Source organism: Myotis nattereri, assembly GCF_964212035.1.
Source record: "Myotis nattereri genome assembly, chromosome: X".
NCBI lineage: Eukaryota > Metazoa > Chordata > Mammalia > Chiroptera > Vespertilionidae > Myotis > Myotis nattereri.
The window spans coordinates 13,121,224-13,133,597 of record NC_138078.1 but is presented as its reverse complement, the minus strand read 5'-3'; the positions used below and the strand labels follow the sequence as shown (position 1 = coordinate 13,133,597).

Sequence of the window (12,374 nt, the reverse complement as noted above, 5' to 3'; positions counted from 1 at the left end):
ACATTAGTATCTGTATTAGAAATACCATCATGCAATACCCATGAAGAGAAAGAGAAAAAAATATGGCTAGAATTGCATATGGTTTCAATACCATAATGTTTTTCTGTTGGCATGCAAATCTATTTGGCCATAAATGGTACACTTTTTGCTTGAAGCTTGGTTATTTGGAAATGCCAATCTTATGTATACAAAATAATACACAGCACAGATACATCTTCTCCCCCCTCTATACTTGTATATGCATGTCTATAATTTTAATGAGAAAAGTCTGTTAAAAGTATTCTTCATACACATGTAAAATGACCAGTCTTTCAAGGAAATTAAACAGTATTTCTATATGAGATCTTTCCTCAAATTCATCCAATGAAGAATTATGAGGAAAAGTTTTCTGTTCTACCTTCTATCTAACTACTCTGATATATATTTGTTAACCACGTGCTAATTGGTGAGATAAAAGAGTCAGCTAGTGTGCCTCCAATGAGGAGGTCAAATGCTGACCAACACAAAATGAAGAGAAATGAAAAGCTCTAACAGGGCAATTGTGATGAAAGGGTGACTTTACAATTGAATATGAGCCACATGCCAAGGAATTAAGAAACTAGAAGAGACTAAAGTTTCTGAATGACCTGGGAAAATAAGAACAACTGGGATAAAATAAACTATAGTCTCTCTTAGTTCATTTTATTTTAGATTTTGAGGAATCCAAATACTGTCATCAGACACAAGTTTTCTTTTTGTACTAGAGCAGAATTTTTCTGCAATATCCTGTAATAGCTTTTGAGTATATTAAGAAGTTACAAGGTGAGAAGGCGTGTTGTTCATTACTACCTCCCTTAGAAAATGAGACGGGTGTGAGTAACCCATAGCACTTTATCTAGAAAAGAGAATGCAGCATAGTCCAGAAATCAGCAGAACTAATTTTTGTTTATTATAGCATACCATGCTCTTATAGGAAAGGAGCTGGGAATAAAATAATATTCATATGTAAGTCAAATGAAACAAAAGATAATATCTAATTTTAGAGGAAATTATAATAGTGGAATGCTAGCTCTGGCTTCTATCACTTTGTTTCATAAGGTCATGGAATTTCTTTTTTTCTTAATAATTTTTAATGTTGACACTATTGCAGGTATCCCCTATTTCCACCCACCTTTGCCCACCTCTACCCTCCTTTGCCCTTCATCACATGGGGTATGCACATATGTTCTTTAGCTAATCCCTTCGCCTTCTTTATCCAATCACCTCACCCTCCTCCCCTCAGGTACTGGTCATGGAATTTGAAGCAGAAAAGTCACAGGCAATCTAACCTTGGGCACAAGTTCATTTCTAAGTTTGAACTGTTCCTAATTTATCTATGCAATTCAAACATTTTGTAAGTTGTTGTTTTGAACAGACCTCTTATTTCCCCTCAGAGAAAAATGTTACATGAGTAGTTTAATTTTTAGTGCACTTAACCCATACTAAACCTGACCTAGATACCTGGTAATCAAGTCACGATTAGTTGTTTCTACAGCATGGCCGAATTCTACTCCAAGATATTGGAAACACTTGCTCAATTGAGTGCCTTACCAAAGTGCAGGTTGGTGAGGGGAGGACTGCTATTTTCAAAATGACTACATTTAGTTCCCAAACTGTATATACAGAGTGGGACAAAAGTAGGTTTATAGTTGTTGGCATGGAAAATAATACAATAATTACTAAATAATAAGGCAAGAATAAACTGTATTTTGTGTACTCACAGCTGTAAACCTCTTTTGCCCCCCCCCATGTATTAGCATAAGAGAAGATAACTGCCCAGGGCAAGGTATCTGTTCAAATAGTAGTGATCAGGGCCACTGGCTACGAAATCTCAGGACTGGAGGTCTGCTTGTTAAACACAGATTTTTGAGCCCTACCCCTAATCTGAATTAGAATTTCTGGGTATGGAACTCAGGACTCTGCATTTTAAGCAAACCACCTAGGTCAGTGGTCGGCAAACTGCGGCTTGCGAGCCACATGCGGCTCTTTGGCCCCTTGAGTGTGGCTCTTCCACAAAATACCATGTGCAGGTGCACACACACGTACAGTGCGATTGAAACTTCATGGCCCATGCGCAGAAGTTGGTATTTTGTGGAAGAGCCACACTCAAGGGGCCAAAGAGCCGCATGTGGCTCGCGAGCCACAGTTTTCCGACCACTGACCTAGGTGATTCTTGTGCCCACTACAGTTTGAGACCTGCTTCAGGCCAGTCACATTGGGTAGGGCTAGTTGGAGTGATGCCATTTTTTGTACTAGAGGCCTGTAGTTGGGCATGTCACATAGCATTTAATTCTTATTTCCATCACCAGTATAACATTGTATTACATAGCTCGAATAATTTCAATGTTTTTGCCATGGAATCCGATAGAAATATCTTGGTCTACTGAGAATACTACTAGAACAAATTCTTTACACCTATTCTTTTATGTACTATTAAATAGTTCCTCTTTATTTTTTAATGTTTTTATTGATTCCAGAGAGAAAGAGAGAGGGAGAGAGAGATGGAAAAATCACTGATGAGAGATAATCATCGATTGGCTGCCTCCTGCATGCCCCCTACCAGGGATTGGGCTGGCAACTTGGGCATGTGCCCTGACCTGGAATTGCACCCTGACCTCCTGGTTCATAGGTCAATGCTCAACCACTAAGCAATACTGGCCAGGCTAAATAGTTCCTCATTTTTAAAAATTTAAATTAAAATTTATTATACAATAATGATATTTAGTGATAAGAAAATATTCAAAATACACTAAGTTAAGGAATAAAACAAGAGTGTGTTAATAATATTTAAATATATTTAGCTTATATATTGCATATAAATTGTAAAAAATGATAAGAAATTGTGTGCAATAGCTAAAATGTACTCATTTAAGCTACACAATTTTATGCTATATTTTAAAAAAAATCTTTATTGTTGAAAGTAGTACAGATGTCCCCATTTTTTGTATATGTGTTTTTCTTCCATTGACTCCCTCCACTCCTCCCAGGCCTTCACCACTCTATTGTCTGTGTCCTAGATAGTTCCTCTTTATTCTTGAGGCAAACAGGACAACTATAAAGATACTTCCAGACTCATGCCCATTAAATCAATGAATGTATTTGTGTGTGTATTCTGAATCTCAAGTATGAGCAGCATTGGCAGGCCAGGACGGTCAGATATGATGGACTAGGACATGGTTAACCTACGTGAAATTTCTAAAACACAAAAACAAACTTGCTTCATAATGACACCGTTCCACGAAAGCCTATCTTTTGTGAATCTCATATTTTTGTCTTTTACTTTTTTGCAAATCCCTTTCTGGTTCTTAACACTCTACCTTTCTCTACCTTCATGTTTTTGTTGGGCTTTCTAGCTCTTGACAACTTCATTTATCCCCAAATAGTAAAAATAATTCCAACTAGTTAAATTATTTATTATACTAGTAATGACAGAGTAATTTGATTCCTGTTTTTTTAAAGAACAAGCAGAAATTGCATATACCTTAGAAAGCAAACAAGTTATATGGCTCTTGATTGTTTTCTTTTGGTCAATATCCTAATTATAAAAAATATTCCCACCCAACTGGTGTGGCTCAGTATCAATGGTTAGATTCTAGGTCAGGGCACATGCCTGGATCTCAGGCTTGATCCCCAGTAAGGGACGGGGGGTGGGGGGGTGGTGGTGGTGCAGGAAGCAGCTGATGGATGCTGATGTTTCTCTCTTATCAATGTTTCTATGTCTCTTTCTTTTCCCTTCCTCTCTCTCTCTCATATCAATAAAAACACATTTGAAAAATTCTCCACTTACTGCTATTGAAATAAACTTCACTGTTTACCAAGCTTTTAATCAACTGCATTTTGAAACAGCAGCAACATATCTAAGCTACCCTAAGAAAATCAGTAATATTTCTATTTGGCATATTACTTAACAAACATTTATTGAGCTTTCTTTCATCACTGAAACCTCCAATTGAGCTTTCTTTCATCACTGAAACCTCCAATTGTGAGGCCACCAGCTAAGTTGTATAAAAAGAAACAGCTACTGTTTCCCTGTTACTAAACCCCTATGTAATGCCATGTTGAGCCATGTACAGGATGACTTATTCCATGGATCTGCTTCCCATGCAAGCTCTTCACAGATTGAATCCATGTAGGCCATGTTGAGGATCATGTTTCTTTCCCTTTTTGATTTATGAATTTAAAAATCCTCCCACTAAAGACTGCTCAAATAATAAGCGGGAAGAGAAATTCCAGAAATGTAAGTTTTAGAAATGTAATCTGGCTTCTAATAATGTACCTGCTAGGAATAACTGATGATCCCAAATCAAATGCCTGAGGGTTAGATTATAGGGTAAGGATGGAGGCAGAAATATTTGCAAGAGAAAATCTTTTCCTTAATGAATGAAAGAGAAGAAAATATGTGAAAATGGAAATAGGAAATCCTTAAGCCAGAATAGCACTTGGAAAGATCCCTATTTCTGATTTTTAAGAGGAAACTTTGTTTCATTTATTCACTTCCATTATCAGTGAGCTTGAGGGCAAATTTAAGGGCAAAGCCACTGAATACCGGTCTTAAGCTGCTTGCAGATAACAAAGGTCACCAACAGCAGACATCCCAGCCTAACACTTGCAGAGCTCCTGGGAGAACAGAACTGTTTTGTGTGCTTAAAAAAAACCCATAAAGCATATTTCTGTAACACCATTATCTGGAGCCTCTCCCTCTTCTAATGTATGTGTTCATATTTAAGTTTTTCCTTTGGGAAATAGGAGTATCTAACACCATGAATAATCGTCAGTGATACCTACTTTTCTCAGTGTAAATATTGAAAATAGGAGACTGATGCCTTTGGTTCAGAATGATAAGACCAAGAGAGAGACTTGTGAATTTCGAGGGCCTCTTTTGTCATAAAGGTTGAGCTATGAGATTTTGAAAATTAGTTTATTTGCTTATTTTAAAATTTAATACCATAGAAGGAAGGAATTGACAAGTCTTTGTTTTTATTTTATGAACTAGTAAGATTTTCATGAAAAAGTATTCTTTTTCAAAATAAAGTAGTTAACTGTAAAAAGTAATACAGTGCCATACTTATAGTACTTTTGGAGATCTTTAGTTAGCAATTCCAGGTAAAATAAAATATTTGATGAACTTTGTAAAAACAGATAAGGAAATACTGTTTCCAGATAATTAGAATATTGCTCTAAATTGCCAAATCACAATTCCATCCTCTGTGTATAATTCACAGGAGAGAGAGTATTTCCTTATGAAAGTAGTATCTCATCTTAATGTACCTACTGCTATACTCTGACCTTAGAGGGCCTTTAGGACTTAATTAGTTATTATGAGTATATCACACACTCTGGCTTTTTCTGTCTGCATTAAAAATGAAGGCAAACCTAAAATACACTTTAAAAGAAACATATTAGCAACAATTGAAAAGGTCTTTTATATTTATTAGTCACAGGGATACTTGATATGTTAAGTCAATTGACCACCAGTTTATTTTCAATTAAATGCCTATAGATAGTTCAGAAAAAATGTACTATGGAATTTTGCCACATTATATTGTCGTTTCAAATGTCACCATTCAGAATTTAAAATAGAAAATGGGAGGGATTCAATTTTATAGATATGTAAAGTTCAATAAGTATTTAATGTGCACCTACAGGTAGATATATCAAATGCTTGGGATAAATATACAAAGATGATAGTCTGACCTCAAAGAGTTCATGATATAGTTGTACAACCCCTTCTCCAATTGCTATCTTAAAATTTCATAGTTAATAATTATCATTAAAATACTGCTCTACTTTATTAAGCACATGTATATGTATATGTATTATATACATACACATAGACAGATTCAATTATATAACTAAAATGTAAATATACAATTACCCTAGTAATGTATATTATATGTAATTATACTATATGTAATTACATTACTAATGCTGTATGACTATATTAATTTTAATTAAACATACATAGAAAGTAAAAATATTTGAAATTCACAGCAAATTTAAAGGAGACAAAAAATGAATGCACATATGTATGTATATATAAAATATAAAACAGCTGAGTTATGATGCTTACAATGGACTTTAAAACTGAAGGAGAATATAATATGCCATCCTAAAATATGCCACTTTGGCATCTGAATTATTTTGAGCTGAAGGTAATTAAAAAGCAGCAAACACAGAAAAATCTTTGGCTGTTCCCCAGGATATAAATTTCTCCTTTTAAATTTGTTCTTCCTCTCCTCTTCCATATCAGAAGAACAACCCTTATCATTGGAGACAGAAATTTGGCATCAAGATGGGTCAGCACAAGCAAAACTTACTAAAATAACCTTTATCTTATGTTAGTTTCCCCCATACATTTACTTTTCCACAATTTACTGACCTAGAAGCCCAAACCTCTTTCATTATCTTATCACTTTTTCTACAATTTATTATTTTTTGTTAAAATGATATTTAGGGCTCCAAGTCTAACAGCTTATTTGGGTCTTCTTTTCTATGAAGGCTTCTGTGTACATAAAGGTTAAAATATTAACAGAGAATAAAATTTATATGCCTTTCCTCCTGTTATTCTTTTGTCAATTTAATTTGTGGGCCCCAGCCAAAGAACATAGACTAGAGAAAAAGTTTTTTTTTCCCTTTCCTATAAAACATTTGTATCAACTCTCAAACCATTCCATCCTAATTTATCCCTATATTTAAACATTTCATAAAGTTATTTTGAGATTAATTAAGGAGTCTATTAAACTCTAATGAGACAACCTTCCCTGTAAATGTGTCTTTCAGCAAAATGGGTGGATAAGAGTTTACTTGCAGAATGGGTTGCTGTTGCAACCTATTTTATGATTAATGTTACTATTCTTATTTTAAAATAATCTCTTTAAAATTCTCATTTCTAAATGAAGTATCTTCAGAGGTAACAAACCTGAAGTCTGAGACATTAACACATTATAGGAAATAGACTTTTGATTCCCTAATACTTTAGAAATGAATAATGCATATTTTTAATTTATGAGAAATTTTAACCTCTACCACCACCTTACCTGTTTATATTTAAAGGATATAATTAAACAGATCACATTCTGTCTGGATGATAATTGGTGTGAAGTAACTCAGTGTTGAGAACTGTCAATGGGGTGAACAGGTAAGTCATATATGACACAACACTTCATCTGTAACTATGACTGGTCTGCCAAAATGAACAGGCAAATTGGGACCAACACATCTAACTTGTTTTCTTGTTTTTTTTTTCTTTGAATGGGTTCTTTGACCCTTCTAACCCAACTAGGACATTCTCTTTCCTACCTGATAAGTGCTCTAAAAAGCAGTTCCAATCTTATCTGAACCTTAAACCACTTAAGTGAATGCGTGGTAAAAATGATTTTACTTCCATGAGCCAACCTATTTAATTTGTCCATTGCACTTTAGCCTGAATTCTCTAAATTGGATATCCTGGTGAATAACAGATAAAGGTATTTGTACCTGGGAAGTTGGGGTTATAAAGATACATGTAGTATATGCATTCCATCAGAACCTACTCATAGTAAACAAAGGACTTTGCTCTATGTCAAGTTGCTGAGCAGCAACCACCACCTGTGATCAGTAAATTTTGATGTTATGCAAATTGTGTTTTTACTGCCCAGTTTCTCTAGTAAATAGACAGTCAATGGCACAACTTTTTAATTCTTGAAAATTTGATCTAAAATAAATATTTATATAGAAGGTATTTCAAATAAACAGTAATATAGATCTTTGTGAACTTTTACTCCATGCAGTTATGGCGAATCTTTTGAGCTCGGAGTGTCAGCATTTTGAAAAACCCTAACTTAACTCTGGTGCCGTGTTACATATAGAAATTTTTTGATATTTACAACCATAGTAAAACAAAGATTTGTATTTTTGATATTTATTTTATATATTTAAATGCCATTTAACAAAGAAAAATCAACCAAAAAAATGAGTTCGCTTGTCAGAGGTTCGCCATCACTGCTCTATAGAGTAAACCCTATGCTTAGTCTACATTCATACACTATCCTCAAAGTACTGCCATCTTGATTTTGGTGGAATTATTTTAAAAAATCATTCAGTATCAGCTTCAGTTACATGATATCCCTCCTGATGAAATGAGGGAAAAACTGAGGTACTGATTTGCAAAAGTGAATGAAATACTATATACTTTTCAACAAAAGTACAACAATGGGTGTGTGGGTGAGTGATTCTTCTGCTAAAAATTTACTTATTTATTTATTCTTTTAAATTTATTTTTTTGTTAATCCTCACCTGAGGATATTTTTTTCACTGATTTTTTTTTTTTGAGAGAGTGGAAAGGAGGGATGAGGGGGAGGGAGGAAGAGAGGGAGAAAGAGATGTGAGAGAGATACACATGGATTGGTTGCCTCCTGCAGGCGCCCCCATGAGTGGGAGGAGGGCGGGGGCCGGGACAGAACCTTTATTCCAGGTGCCTTTGACTGAATAGAACCTGAGACCCTTTGGTGTGCAGGATGACGTCCTAACCACTGGGAAACACCGGCCAGGGTGTGTGCTAAAATTTTAAAGACATTATTTCCTCTCATGCTGCAACATTGTTTATGATTGTGAAAGCTTGAAGTAGACTTCTGCTTACTTATTCTGGCTGAGCTTACAATATTACAAAAAATTACAATATTGATTTCTCCCCTTCAATAACTTCCAAATGTTAATGCATTATTACTAAGTTCCTTGGCATACCAACCTGATATTTGGTATCCTTTGCTCATTAACAACTCTGGCAAGGAGGAGCAGCTTTGGGGCCACTGCCAACTGAATTTCTTAGCAATAAAGACAACAAAAATACCTTCCTTGGAAAGTAAATGCCAAGAAAGTTAAAAAGAAAATGTAAAATCAACATCATTAAAATGTCCATACTACCCAAAGCAATCTATAGATTTAATGCAATCCCATTAAAATACCAATGGCATATTTCACAGACATAGAACAAACTCTCCAAAAATTCATATGGAATAAAAAAAGACCCCAAATAGCCTCAGCAATCTTGAGAAAGAAGAGCAAAGGTGGAGGGATCACAATACCAGATATCAAGCTATATTACAAAGCCACTGTTCTCAAAACTGCCTGGTACTGGCATAAGAACAGACATATAGAGCAATGGAACAGAATAGAGAACCCAGAAATTGACCCAAACCACTGTACTCAATTAATATTTGACAAAGGAGGCAAAAGCATACAATGGAGTCAAGACAGTCTCTTCAATAAATGGTGTTGGGAAAATTGGACAAATACATGCAAAAAAATGAAACTAGACCACCAACTTACACCATACACAAAAATAAACTCAAAATGGATAAAGGACTTAAACGTGAGACGGGAAACCATAAAAATATTAGAGGAATCCACAGGCAGCAAAATATCAGACATATGTCATAGCAATATCTTCACCGATACAGCTCCGAGGGCAATAGAAACTAAAGACAAAATAAAAAAAATGGGACATCAAAATAAAAATGCTTTTGCACAGCAAAAGAAACCATCAACAAAACAACAACAAAGCCCACTGCACGGGAGAGCATATTTGCCAATGTCATATCTGATAAGGGCCTAATCTCCAAAATTTATAGGGAACTCATACATCTTAACAAAAGAAAGATAAACAATAAAAAAATGGGCAAAGGACTTCTATGGACACTTTTCAAATGTGGACATACAGAAGGCTAGCAGACATATGAAAACATGCTGAAAGTCACTAATCATCTGAGAGACGCAAATCAAAACGACAATAAGATACCATCTCAGACCTGTCAGAATGGCTATCATCAACAAATCAACAAACGAAAAGTGCTGGTGAGGATGTGGAGAAAAAGGAACCCTCATGCACTGCTTGTGGGAATGCAGACTGGTTGCAACCACTGTGGAAAACAGCAACTCCCATTTGACCCAGTGATCCCACTTCTAGGAATATATCCCAAGAAATCAGAAATACCAATCAGAAAGGACATATGCACCCCTATGTTCATAGCAGCACAATTTACCATACCTAAGATTTGGAAACAGCCTAAGTGCCCATCAGCAGATGAGAGGATTAAAAAATTGGTACATCTACACAATGGAATACTATGTTGCTATAAAAAAGAAAAAGAAAAAACTCTTACCATTCGAAACAGCATGGATGGACATGGAGAGCATTATGCTAAGCAAAATAAGCCAGTTGGAGAAAGAGAAATATCACCTGATCTCACTAATTTGTGGAATATAATGAACAACATAAAGTGGTGAACAAAAACAGATCCAGAGACAGAGAAGCATCGAACAGACCGTCAAACTTCAGAGGGAAGACAGGGGAGGGGGGGTGGGGTAAGAGATCAACCAAAGGACTTGTATGCATGCATATAAGCATAACCAATGGACACAGACACTAGGGTGGTGAGGGCATGTACTAGAGGGTGGGGGTAGCCGAAGAGAGGTCAATGGGGGAAAAAGGAGACATATGTAATACTATATGTAATACTTTAAACAATAAAGAATTTAAAAAAAGAAAAAAAAGAAAATGTAAGAGACGTTTGTAAGAACCTAAAACAGTACTTTAAGTGTTACTTATCAGAATTAATGTTTTTATTTATCTCCAATCTGTTATAAATCTAATCTCTTACCTTAATAACATTTTTATATTCTCTGTTTTTCACTCTACCATTACATCATAGACTATTCTCACAAATCCCCATTGTTAAAGTCATATATATATATATATATGACTTTATATAATTAAAGTCATATATATATGACTTTATATATAAAAATAAAAAAAAATTTATAAAAATTTTATAAAAAAATTAAAAAATAACACATTAGAGTACAGCTGCAATGGTATGTATGATTTTCCAAAGATAATTCATCAGCTCTATCTGGATATGCTATAACTGGATTTATAGTTATGATGAAAGGTCTAGAATAACTTTACTCATACTGATATTATTGTGAGAAAGTGCAGAACTAATGTAAAAGACACTTATACTAGATTTAGAAACAAACGTTAACAATCCCAATCTAGAATTAAAAGCAGCATTCTAAGATCACTGTGAAATATACATTAAATGCATTTACTACTATTTAGGAAACCTGTCACGCAATTTGAAATGAAACATTGCTCCATAGTGATTGACTAAGCAATGTATATACCATATTTACACACAAACCCAGAACATGACCAAGGAAACTGTCATGATGACATTTTATTTCCTCCTTATTGTAAATTTTCAAGCACAGAACTAGAAAGCCTGTTTTCTCTTCGTGGAAAATCAATAAATAACTTCAAAAGCAGAAGCTGGAATTCTTCTTTAACCAAGCAATACATTTTAATTATAGAACAGACCTTGGGGACCAAGGTCTTAGTTTTAGCCATACTAGGAATGGTTTCAGACCTTAGTTGTGTGGGTAGATCTTGTCTCCATGGCAATGAAAAAGTCAGCCTGGAAAGTAGAAAGAACTGTGGTACATTGCTCCCTCTAAAAACAGACAAGCTGAAATCAAATGTGGCTTCTGTATTTAGCATCAACAAAGGAGGAAGCTCCAGTGAACTTGTACCATACTTAACAGTTGCTATGGCATTCTCCTAAGAAAGGCGGGTCACAGATACCCACATCAATTACTACTAAAATGTCAAATAAAAAGCCAGAATATATGAGTTAAAAGTAATAATTTATTCATTAGTTCTGATTTTGGTTTTCTTAAATAGGATGTTGGAGTTGAATATGCAGAAAGTATGAGAATTTCACTAGAGTTCACTTTGGTAATAAACTTTCATTTCATACTACATATTGCATAATACAAGTGAGAAATATGAAGTTGGAAACAGATGAAAGTGTGAATGCTGCATTCTTAAATAGTTCCTTTCAGGGCACATGAACCCACTTTTCAGATTTTAAGAGGTGATAGGCATTAATGTTTTATCAGGAGAGAAAACACAGCATATCAGATTTAGCATCTGTGAGTAAGAACTGGGAAGATCAGTGGCATCTCCCAATTTTACTCCTAAATCTGTTGCTGTTCTATATCTTAAAATATTTAAAAAATAAATAAGATCTTTTAGCCAATACAAGAAAAGGCAGAAATATTTGGATTGTTCCAAAGAAGATGAATAAAGTGGAAGTTGGAAGGAAAAAGTAAAATAGCCCAGATGGTGTTGCTTGGGGGTTGAGCGTGGACCAGAAGATGATGGTTCGATTCCCAGTCAGGGCATATGCCCGGGTTGTGGGCTCGGTTCTTGGTGTGGGGCGTGCAGGAGGCAGCCAATCAGTGATTCTCTCTCATCACTGATTTTTCTCTCTCTCTCTCCCTCTCCCTTCCTCTCTGAAATAAATAAAAATACATAT

The 12,374-nt window shown here is 35.0% G+C and overlaps 1 protein-coding gene across 5 annotated transcripts in view; it reads right to left on the bottom strand.

Annotated features, from left to right (window-relative positions):
• The window catches only part of CNKSR2 (connector enhancer of kinase suppressor of Ras 2), a 249,663-nt gene that overhangs the window by 12,226 nt on the left and 225,063 nt on the right, over window positions 1–12,374 (bottom strand). The window lies entirely within an intron of this gene.